The sequence below is a fragment of the Tupaia chinensis genome, unplaced genomic scaffold (genome assembly GCF_000334495.1).
Source record: "Tupaia chinensis unplaced genomic scaffold, TupChi_1.0 Scaffold148049_1, whole genome shotgun sequence".
Lineage (NCBI taxonomy): Eukaryota > Metazoa > Chordata > Mammalia > Scandentia > Tupaiidae > Tupaia > Tupaia belangeri.
This window is the reverse complement of record NW_006207899.1, coordinates 3,993,954-4,006,723: the sequence shown is the minus strand read 5'-3', so window position 1 is coordinate 4,006,723 and position 12,770 is coordinate 3,993,954. Positions and strand designations below refer to the sequence as shown.

General features: G+C 33.4%; 1 pseudogene; it reads right to left on the bottom strand.

Moving 5' to 3' along the window:
• Positions 1-12,770, bottom strand: part of LOC102493686 (ATP synthase F(0) complex subunit B1, mitochondrial pseudogene) — a 105,647-nt pseudogene that overhangs the window by 19,322 nt on the left and 73,555 nt on the right.

Genomic DNA, 12,770 nt, shown 5'->3' with positions numbered 1-12,770 from the left:
TGTTCTTGATCTTATGTATAAATTTTATCTCTGCCACATGCTGACAATTCACAAAGCCGTTGTCTAAGTATTGAGGTACTTTAAAACCTGTCTGGCATAACTAAATAGTCTGGGTCATGTTTTGAACATGATTTCTTAGTGCCTTTTGTGTGATGAATTACATTGGGTGCAAATGGATGTAAGTCAAAGTTCTGCATATTTTGTCCCTGGTACCATCAGTTTATTCATATTTCACCACTGCTTAGGGATTAGTATGCATCCATTTGTAAGGCTACCTCCACTTCTCTATGAAGGTGGATATTTATTTGTTCTGTTATACTTGTTGTGAGGATTTATTTTTGGCAATGCCTTCAAAATATCCAAGAATATTGTAGCAAAGATGAACTTTCCCAGAAGAAAACCATCTTCTGAAAGCATTTCTAAAAGAGAGTATGTATAATTGAATTATACATACATGGTGTAATGGGAACATTTTCAAGAAAATGGACATATAAGTAACTTTAAATGTAGCAGGATGATTAAAGTGAATAAAAATTGAAATACTGTAGATACATAATATTAACTTCTAAACATTTTAGGGCTTAAAAAAGTGAATTTTTTTATATCTTAAAATCTGTATGTGCTAGCTCCAGTTCATCAATCTGTGTTACTATTTTCAAAATTGAACAGACATATGTATGTATTTTTTTCTTGCATGAAAGGTAGCATACTACAATCTTTTTCACTTTGTTTATTTTCGTTCAACAAAATACATGCAAATCAGACAACATTGATATATTAAAATCTTTCTCATTTGCTTATACCCTTACAGAATACAATTGCTCATATATATAAGAGATTATTTAACCATTTTTTAATGTAGGTAGTTCCCAATATCTTGAAATGCAAATAACATACATGTGCATTTCTATATTTTGGAAGAATATTTCCAAATTAAAATTCTAGACGTAGATTTCTGCATTTATTTAATTTCTATTCAATTTCACTGGTCTTTTTTTTGTGTTCATGTGCCAATATTACACTGATTTAGTTATACATTTATTGTACAATTGATATGTAGTGAGCAGCTATATTGGTAACTTTTTCTTTTAGTGTTATCGGACCTATGTCTGTATTTCTCCGTATGATTTGGTTTAATAGACAGATACTAATTTTATATATTTATGGGGCATAATGTAATGTTTTTATATGTGTACACATTAAAAAATGATTAAATCAAGCTAATTAATGCATCCATTTTCTGCATTCTTATTTTTGTGATGAGAAACTTTTCTTAGGAATTATTTATTTGCTATAGGGCATTGAATTCACCAGAGAGAGAGAGAATGGTGAAAGCAAACTGCCAGGTCAAGAACTTAAGCAAGGACTCAGTAATGTGGGAATTCATTGCCTTAACCACCATGGTGCCTGCTGGTCCCATGATGAGAAACTTTTTTAAATATTGACATATACACTTTTAAATTTTGACAAATACACTACATTATTATTTGTTGTAGTCACCAAGCTATGCAATAGATATCAAAAAATTATTCCTTTTTGTCTGACTAAAACTTTGTACCCTTTAATCTATTTCCCCATTACCCATCCTCCCTATTCTGCATTCTATTATGTAAATAAAATAATAAAACTTCTAGGGTCTGGCTGGAGGTGTCGTGATTAAAGGCACTGAACTCCCACATGGCCAACCATAGTTCGAGTCCCGGACCTGGTGACTTGCTTTCTCACTTTCCCTCTCTTTTTCTCTCAGGTTGGAAAATAATAATAAATAAAATTAAATAAAACAATTCTTTAAAAAATAATAAAACTTCTAATATGAAAAGATCACTTATTTTTGATATTGAAATTATTCTGTCCTAATAAGTGATATTTTCTGTTATTCAAATTTACGTATATGTCTTTCAGAAATGTTTTAACTTTTTCCTCACATATGTATTGGGCATTCTTGCCAAATTTGCTCTTAAGAATTCAGTTTTCTTGTTTCTATTCTAAAAAGTATTTTATCGTACATTATACTCTCTAACTCGTTTGTGTGTGTGTGTGTATGTGTGTGAGAGAGAGAGAGAAGGTTATTGAATTTATGTGTCGCTTTAGAGTCTGTTCATTTGTTGAAGTTTTCTATTGTTTGAGATATATGCATACTTGATTTGGTGGGGTCTTTAGTAATGTTGAGTACAAGCTACCCTTTCCTAATAATTTTTTGCCATTTGTTGATTTATATTGTTTAATAGTATCGGTTAATGCCTCCAGGATATTGTCTAAATATTTCTAATAGCTCTGAAAATTATAAATAATAGCAACAATAATGAGCATCTTTGCAATGGTCCTGATCTTAATGGCAGTTCCTCTGATGTTTCCTCTCAGATGAGCAAGATATTGTTATATCACCTTTTATTTATTGGGTGATAACCTTATGATAAACTTTGCAGATAGTATTATATTAATTCCTTACAATAACTTGATATGGTTGTTAGTTTTATTCATATTTTGCAAATTAAGAAATTGCACAGTTGAGTTTGTTAATTATTTATTTAGTTACTTATTTCTCTTTACGTTAAATAAAATATTTGTCAATTAGTTACTCAATGCTTTAGGCCTACACATATTTCACTACCCTGTATGATATCTGTTATATGTAAATTATATCCAGTAAAGGACTACACTTACTCAAGTTCTGTTTGTTAACCAAACACTTGTCTTAAAATGTTATAAATAAAGCCTACAACAACAGCAACCATATTTGACCATAGCAACCTGCATTTATATTTTTACTTCTGTGTAAACATTTGGATATTTCTTTTGGAAAAAAAAAGATTATGAAAAATATTCATGTGGAAACTTCTATGTGCCAAATAACATAATTACTGTATGATATAATGTATATGGTAACTCATTGATTCTAACTTTAAATATTAAATTAGTCATGAAGTTGTTACTGCTATTGTTTGAAAGATGAAGAAACCCAGGCCCAGAGAAGTTAAGAAAGTATCCCATGACCAAACAGCTATTACAGGTCCAAACCAGGATTTGAACCCAGATTATCGAGTTTCAAAGTAGATAATTTTAAACAAAGTGGTATATACATTTTCAACTTAGAAACCAATGCCTATGAAACAAATAGATAAAAGAATGAGCAAATTGAGGATTAAGCGGTTTATACAGATTTTAGTAAGACTCAGTTTGGTAAAGTAAAAAGACAGGTTTTTATTTTCTCTTTTTATTAGTCTTTTTGCTAAACAGAATGTATACTCGCCAGAGATAGAGATGGAAAGTTAAAAAAATAAATAAAATCATCCCCACATGGGGGATAGTCATGCCACAATTCCTTCTCCAGTCTCTGCTTGGGACTAGAATTGGGGCATATTTGTATACATGCCTGGTGTGATTTTCAAGTTGCTGGGTGTGAGACTCAAACCACACACCCAACTAGGTGGGACCCAGCAATTTTAACTTCCATGCCACCTGCTGGCCCCAACAATTTTTCTTCTAAGTTTTTCTCTCATATTATTTTATGATCAAGGGAGAAAGACAGTGACCCGCAACAAGGGCTTTTTGCCACACAATCCATCTCCACCTTTATTCAGCCCTGGATCGTGGGTGCAAGTGTACCTGGCCTCTTCAGGGAAGTCTTCTGACAAGAATTCCAAACTTTCCCATGTTAGCCTTGTAAGCTTTGTGTTACCACTACCCCACCAATGGGTCTACAATATGATAGTATTTTTTTGTTTTTTATTTTTTGAGAGAGGTTTTTGAAACAGGGAAGGTGCGCTCGCTAGAAAGATAGAGAGAGGCAGAGAGACGGACAGCAAGAAATCACCTCCTAGGGGTGATGGCCATGCCATAAACCTAATCCTTCATTCTCCTCTCGGAATCTTGGGCACACACTCACATGCACCCACTGTGAGTTTAAGCCATTGGGTCCGGGACTCGAACCACAGTCAACTACATGGGAATCCATAAACCTGGCTATTATGCCAACTGCTGGTACCATGAAAACTAGTTTTGATGATATTTACAGGTAAAATATCAAGACATGCTGAGATTATGGCTAGGGTTTAAGCATGTTTGCTTAAGATTGAAAATTCTTAGGCATACAGTGAATGATTGTTGATAAAATATTTATATGGTTTTATAAAATTATGTTAATTAGAAGAAAGTTCTATACTTTATAAAGAAAGAAAATTAATTCATTTGTCTGACTTAGTATTATCTTTTACAGTTTCTATTTTCTAAATTACTTTTATAGCTACCAAAGCTCTTTGAATTACCATACTAATATATGGAAATCCTTGTATATCATTTTATAAATGATCAGAAAGAAATACACAGTGGATCTTTTCAAGAGCATTTTGAATAGAAAACGTAAAATATGAGATGGAATATTTTTATCGGTACATACCCCATTATTCATAAGTTATAAAAGTAATAGCTACAACTGTATAAAGCTTAGCTTAATGTCTTGCCAAACTTTTCCTTTATATTTTTATAAAAATTCAAAGTAAAAATTATTTACATAAATTCTTAATAAGTACGTTCAATTTTTAAAAATTCTTATTAGTAAATGGCTAAAAATTCTGCATTTCTTTAACTTTGGCTTTGTCAAGTGAAGTGCTTTCTTTGTAAGAGCTGCCCAGAACGTACTAATAAAAATTGAAAACTTCTCATCTTTACTCTATTTTCCACAAAGTCAGCATTTTCCCAAAATGTTTTTAAAATGTTAACTTATCTCTGCCAATAAATTTTGAACATCAGGCACTAACCTAAATGGGTAACATGAAAAAATTAAAATCTTTAAAATATAGCTTAAGGTGTATTAATTTTGTTTACTTATTTTTCTGCAAAAATGTGTCTATTTCTAAATTGTTTTTTAGTGTATAAAAAGTTAATTTTTTCATACCATTTTTACTATTCTATTTTTATTTCTTTTTTTTGTGTGTGTTTTTGGTTTTTGTTCCATTTTCTAATATAAGGCCTATAGGTTTAACAGAGGGGGGGAGCAAGTGAGTAATCTCCCCTCCTTAGGGGTGGGGATGGTCACATGGCAATCTCTTCTCCTCAATGCCCCTCTTGGATTTGGGGCATGAATGCACATGAGCTTGGCATAATTTTCTGACCACAGTATCTGGAACTAGAACCATGAAATCAACCATATGGGACTTAGCACCTTAATCACCAAGCCACCTGTTTGCTCTTTTGTGTCTTTTAATATTAATCTGGTTAGAGATTGGTGACTCAGGAGTTTGATTAGACTCGTGTGGGTTTTTATTTGATGTTCATGAAGAATTAGAAATGTGGTCAAATGAGAAAATAGTAAGCAACGTTTATTAGGAAAGAATAAAAGTTCAAAATAATATGGCAGTGCAATTAAATTATGATGTGCATTATATAAACTCCTTGAAGAGTAGTAGTGCTATAATTAGTATTTAAATTGCCGCAAAGAGAGTAGAGATTCGGGAATGATATTAGAAGAGATAACAGCAAAGAATATTTTGGGGCTAATGAATACATACATGTACAAATTCAAAAAAGAAAAAAAAAGACAGAGATAGTGTCAGGGCAAGTGAGAGCCAGACTGGGAGGCTCTGTGCCTCACGGAGAAAATAAAACTAAACAAGGGCAAAGGAGATCCTAAGAAGCCGAGAGGCAAAACTTCATCATATGCATTTTTTGTGCAAACTTCCAGGAGGAGCACAAGAAGAAGCACCCTGATGACTCAATCAGCTTCTCTGAGTTTTCTAAGAAGTGCTCAGAGGAATGGAAGACCATGTCTGCTAAAGAGAAAGGAAAGTTTGAAGATATGGCAAAGGTGGACAGTGCTCATTATGAAAGAGAAATGAAAACCTATATCCCTCCTAAAGGGGAAACAAAAAAGTTCAAGGATCCCAATCCACCCAAAAGGCCTCCTTCGGCCTTTTTCTCGTTCTTTCTGAATATCACCCAAAAATCAAAGGAGAACATCCTGGCCTATCCATTGGTGATATTGCAGAAAAACTGGGAGAGATGTGGAATAACACTGCTGCAGATGATAAACAGCCTTATGAAAAGAAGACTATTAAGCTGAAGAAAAAATACAAAATGAATGTTGCTGCATAACAAGCTAAAGGAAAGCCTGATGCAGCAAAAAAGGGAGTTGTCAAGGCTGAAAAGAGCAAGAAAAAGGAGGAGGAGGAAGACGAGGAAGATGAAGAAGATAAGGACGAAGAGGAAGATGAAGAGGATGAAGATGAAGAAGAAGATGAATAAGTTGGTTGTAGTGTAGTGTCCCCCCCCCCGTCTATAAAGCATTTAACCCTCCTGTACACAACTCACTCCTTTTAAAGAAAAAAAAAAGTGAAACGTAAAGCTGTGTAGGATTCATTTTTAAACTGCACAGTGTCTTTTTTTGTAAAGTTAACACACTGCTGAATGTGTCTTTAGATAGCCCTGTCCTGGTGGGATTTTCAGTAGCCACTCACCTTGCCTGGTACAGTATGGGGGTGATAAATTAGCATGGAAATTTAAAGCAGGTTCTTGTTGGTGCACAGCACAAATTAGTTATATATGGGGATGGTAGTTTTTTCATCTTCAGTTGTCTGTGATGCGGTTTCTATGAAATAATTGTTCTGTTAACTGATACCACTCTGTAATTGCAGAGAAAAAAAAAAGTTGCAGCTGTTTTGTTGACATTCTGAATGCTTCTAAGTATAATTAGTTAAAAAGTTGAAGCTGTTTTATTGACATTCTGAATGCTTCTAAGTAAATATAATTTTTAAATTAGTTTTGCTGTCCTTTTCATAGGTCAGAAATTTTCTTCTTGAGGGGAAGCTAGTCTTTTACTTTTGCCCATTTTGGATCACATGAATTACTACAGTGTTTATCTTTTCATTATAGTTAGCTGATAAAAAGTGTGTGTCTACACACCTTGCATATCGTGATTGGCGTTTTAAAAAATTGAGACAGTTTACATCTATAACTGAAATTCTGAAATTTTAATCAGTTGATAATAAATTTCACATAGACCACTTAACACTTACAGAGAGAAGAGTAACCAGTCTACTAAAACCATGGGATTATTAAACATTTTGAAATCTGTCCTTGAAGGACTAATAGAAAAGTATGTTCTAATCTTTACGTGAGGACTCTATATTCTTTATGGCAGTTATATTTTTGCAGTTCTCATGTTAAAGAAAATTTTAAAATTTGTACCCAAAAACATGAGCTTAAAATACAAGACGGTCGTATTAAGTTATTTGTTGACCTTGGTTCAGGCAAAGGCTATGAAAGTGCTGGCTATAAATGTTTTTCTAATTTATCTAAATACGGTCTGCTCAGGAAACTTGACTTTCCATTGAAAGCATTTTTAGTTAATAGGGCCAGCTTTTAAAATGATGCCATATTTAAAATGAGGGAAATATTCCTTGATTGTGGTTTGTCCCTTTGTAAATCAGATAGACATGAAGAAAGAAGACACAAACTTCCTATCTCAATATGAATCAGCCAATTTATTCAAATTTGATTTTTCTTTACAAAACCCAAACTCACTCATTAGAGTCATGTTTATCTGCTTAATAGTTTAGGGAACAATTTGGCAAGGTTGTGGTTTGAGATTATAGTTCTCTTAAAGTGTCAGTGTTTTAAAATAGCGTTCATGTAATTTTACACACTTTTGTGATGGAGTGCTGTTTTGTTATATAATTTGGACTTGTATTCTTTCCATTTGCATTTGTTTATGTAATTTCAGAAGGAATACTGAACATCTGAGTCCTGGATGATACTAATAAACTAATAATTGCAGAGATTTAAAAAACACACATAAATTTCAAACAACAAAGACTAAAATAACTATTACATCTACTCAGAGCAGAGTCACTATAGTAAAATTGATAGAAAGCAAAGATAAAGAGAACATCTTACTTAACTAGAGAAGTAATACAGATTTTTTTTTTACTTTTAGCTCAAATTTCTACAGAGAAATAATGTTTGCTGAAAATACACTAAATTGTATATTTCTATTTCCTAATTTTATACTTTTATTTTCTATCTAATGAAGTTTCTTCAAAAATTGAATGCAAAGAAGACATTAACTCAAATAGATGGAAAACCAAAAAGCTAAAATTTTTCTATTATAATGGATACTAAGTTAAAAAACATTTGAAGAGTAAATGCATATGTTAATTTGATACATCCTCTCACCTGTTGCATTGCATTAAAAATACATAAAACACATCCCATCAATTTTTAAATGTACATGCCCTTATTAATATCTGTTTCTTCTAGAAAATTTAGGTAGACAACATAGTTTGTATAACTTATTATCAGTGTTGAGTTCAGGAAAATTACATAATTTCTTTGAATTTTCACTAAAGGAAAATAAAAATGATATTCATATAATTTTTAAAAACTTACCCAGTGATCTATGCATAATGCCGAGCAATGTGATATAGCAGAGTAAAGTCTCAATGATTGTTAATTATTATTATTTGAATTGTTATAAACAAAAACCTGTCATTTCATCAGGCATACATTCTATCTCAATATTTTTGTTTTGTTAATTCATTTATTTTTTGCTTACAATTTTGTTAATCTTAATATAATTAAATACTCTTTACTTCTTCTATGCCTCTAACCCAGTTAACAAAAATATTGAGAATTTTTTTTAAGAGATGAGAAAACTGAAATGGGAATTAATGTGTCAATTTACATTAAGCAGTCACTGTATAATTCTAAGTAATTTTCCTGGATAGTTTCCTCCTATCATGGTATATAGAGATATATTTAGAATGAATGGTCTTATTTTTATGTGGTTTATAGTTCTAATATCTCACCTAATATCTATGGTCTATTTGAATTCTGAAATTGAAAGTAGTCCTATCCTCAGACATATTTTAGACAAAAAAATAAATCGCAAAACCATAACTAGAGTTCTAAAGTTTGTGGTCCTGCTTTACACTCCAGTGTATTTACAGCTTGAGGTGCTTTTCTTGCCATCACACAACACTTAACTCTGACAACTATTGGCTTGATGCTATTCTCACCAACATTATCGTTCTCAGGAAAACATCACCATATGACTTCTAGAACAGGTTTCTATTCTGTTTTTGTTGTTTGGTTTTCTTTGCTTTCCTTTGCAGTTGTATTTTTGTGATAGAAGTATTCAAATTTCAGTCTATTAAATTAAACAGCTATTTTACATTGTAAATGTAGAACTTTGAAGTTTTGAAAGTTATTGTGGCACTATTCACAATTGCTAAGACATGGAGCCAACCCAAATGCCTTCAAACAGATGAATGGATTGAAAAACTGTTGCACGTATGCTCAATGGAATACTATTCAGCCATTAAAAACAAACAAACAAACAAACAAAAACCCTGACTTTTGACAGAAAGTGGAAGAATATGGAAGATTTACTGCTGAGTGAGGCAAGCCAGGATATGGAGGAGAGACATTGTATATTCTCAATATATACGAAGCATCTGCATTCTATGACTGAAACTGATTGACTAAAGGAAATACAAGCACAATAAATGGGTGTAAATACCAGACATAGTGTGTGTGTGGAAGAGTAGGGCCTGAAGAAGGACATTTAGAAGAAAAATAGGGAGGCAAAGCATTAACGGGACAAAGAAATGTGGTATTATCTGTTGAAGATATTTTAGAGTTTAACCAACTGGACTAGGGAGAAATGTTCACATAGTGAAATATTTACTTTGTAAGCTAAAAAAGGCAATTGAAGGTATAAAAAAGAAATAAAAAATAAATTAAAAAAATTTAAAAAAGTCTATAGGGAGTATACTTTTATTTATTTATTTATTTATTTTGAGTTTTTTTGCCATAAGGCACATGCACTCTATAAAGAGGAGACAGACAGAGAGAGGGAAACTGAGAAATCAGCTCTCAGTGGGGCTAATCATGCCACAATTCCAGAAATCAGCTCTCAGTGGGATTAATCATGCCACAATTCCAGAAATCAGTTCTCAGTGGGGTTAATCATGCCACAATTGCTTCTCCATTCTTCTCTTTGAATTTTGGGCATGCATGTACATGGACGAGATTATTCTTTTCTAACCACCAGGTCCGAGACTTGAACTGTTGTTGCTCATGTTGGAATTAATCCATCTTAACCACTATGCCATCTGCTTATCATCCAGGAGTATATGTTTTTATTTAAAAGGACTTTTCTGGGAGACCAGAAGGTGGTGTGGTGGTTAAGGAACTGGATTCTCACATATATGCGTTCATCTCCAAAATCCCAGGGGGAGAATAGAGGAGGAAGGGTTATGTCATGACTTTTCACCATGAGTGTTTTCTTACTTTCTCTATCTCCCTAACCCTATCCTATTACTTTTCAATCTTTGGTGAACACACATACACACACTATAGCAAAATTTTAAAAAGTGAAAGAAGGACATGGTGGCACACACTTGCAGTCCCAGATGGGAGACTGAAGCAGAATTGTGACTGAGCAAGACTACCTAAAAACTTTTTTTAAATAAAGGAATCATGTAATACATTATACATTGATAGAGGTATCACACTGAATGTGACTATAAATATATCATTATTTTACTGCTTGATCTTTGTACATAAAGGTTAAGCACTATTAAGTCTTTGTAATAAATTAATCAATAGTCTACTTGTTCAACTTTTTTATCCTTAGCTTTAGGATAAGCATTTCCAGTGATATTTAAAGTGTCTGATATTAAGACTAAGTACAAGAACCAAGAGATGGTAAAAAGATTACATCACTGCACTCTCATATAGTTTAGCACAGTTCAAGTCCAAGGTCTGGTGGCTTAAAACTCATGCCGGGAGTATGTACATGCATGCCCAAGATACTGAAAAGCGATTGGAGGAGAAGGGATTCTGGTGTGGCCATTCCCCCTCGGGGGTGTTTTCTTGCTCTTGTCTCGATTTCTTTGTGTCTCTCTGGTGCTTGTGCTCTATAATAAAAATCTCTCTCTGGAAAAAAAAAAAAAAAAAAAAAGAGGGACCAGTAGTCACCATAAGGTTGCTGAACTCCCACGTAGTCGACGTCAGTTCGAGTCCCGGACCCAGTGGCTTAAACTCACGCTGGGCACATGTATGTACATGCCCAAGATCCTGAGAGGAGAATGGAGGAGAAGGGATTGTGGCGTGGCTGTCCCCCTCAGGGAGTGATTTCTTGCTTTCTCTCTCTCTTTCTCTGCATTTTGGGTGAGCACACTTGCCCTGTAGCAAAAAACCTCTCAAAATAAATAAATAAATAAATAAATAAATAGGCATTACATAAGAATCCACGTAAGGGTCACCAAGTCTACCATCCTTTCTACTGAGATTGTTTATATCAATGGCTTCTTTATCTCTAAATCAGAGAATTAAGAGCTTTCCTAAAGCCAACTAAGAGGTTTATTGTACCAGAATGTCTGCTCTATTGCCAGACGTCGAAATAGTAATAATACAGCTATTTTCAAACACAGTAAAAGCTGTGTTATTAAATATGTCATGAAGCAGTGTTACATATAATTTACAGAATCATGAGACACAAATTAAAGTTCATAAATTATGAGAACAAGTGACCATGATCAGGTAAACTTGTAAAGACTAATTTTTTATTAATTAGCGAGATAGAGAAGATGTATATCTTTGCTATAAAAGTAATATAAGCAATGTAAGAAGGTGAAAAAATGATTTTTTTCATTCTTGGATATTAATTAGTACTGAATTAAAATGTTAAGAGATATAAGACTTTGATATTGTTTAAGAATCTGAGTGTAAATGAAGATTGTGGGATCATATCTCCTCCAAAATATTTTTGAAAAAAGGGAAGATTTGGGGAAAGTGACACAGGACAGATGAGGATGATTTAATGGTATCTACATAGAGACAGATGTACATTATTGTTTATTGTATAAGTCTGAGCAATTTTAGAGTAATAAAAATTCAAAAATAAATAAAATTATATAGAAGTAAAACAATTTTATCCTATTGATGGACATATAAAATCATCTTTGATTCACAAACAACATTCATTTAAAATGCATACATGTTGTTAAAGAACAACATCAGTAAGAACAAAAGACACATTGATTGCTTGAATATTAACAGATAAATAAAATAATTATTTTTAGAATACATGTGCGTTAATTTCTGATACATGTTTTTCTAGTATGCTGCTATTTTTCTAAAGAGGATTCTTTTTTAACTCATTCTTCTATATATTTTTTTTCTTTTTCACAATATTGCCCGTCATTTTATTTCAAGATGCATTTTCCAGTGAATTACCACAAAATTGTTGACACTTTCAATTGACTTTTCTCCTTGGACTACAGTATTTCAGTCATTTTCATTTTTTTTGGAAAAGTTCTTTTTTCGCTATAGTGTGCGTGCGCTTGCCCGACAGAGAGGCATAGAGACTGAAAGCGAGAAATCACCCCCCTCCAAGGGGGGTGGTCATGCCACAATCTCTTCTCCTCCATTGTCCTCTCGGGATCTTGGGCAAACATGCACACACGCCCGGCTTGAAGGCTTGAGTTTTAAGTCACCGGGTCCAGGACGTGAACCGCAGTCGACTACGTGGGAGTCCAGCGACATAGCCATTACACTAACTGCTGGTTCCCTCAGTCATTTTCTTTTTTCTTTTTTTTTGGAGAGATTTTCGCTATAGGGCGCGTGCACTTGCCAGACAGACAGAGAGAGACATAGAGACAGAAATCGAGAAATCACCCCCCCAGAGGGGATGGTAACGCTGCAATCCCTTCTCCTCCATTCTCCTCTCAGGATCTTGGGCACACACACACACGTGCCCGGCGTGAGTT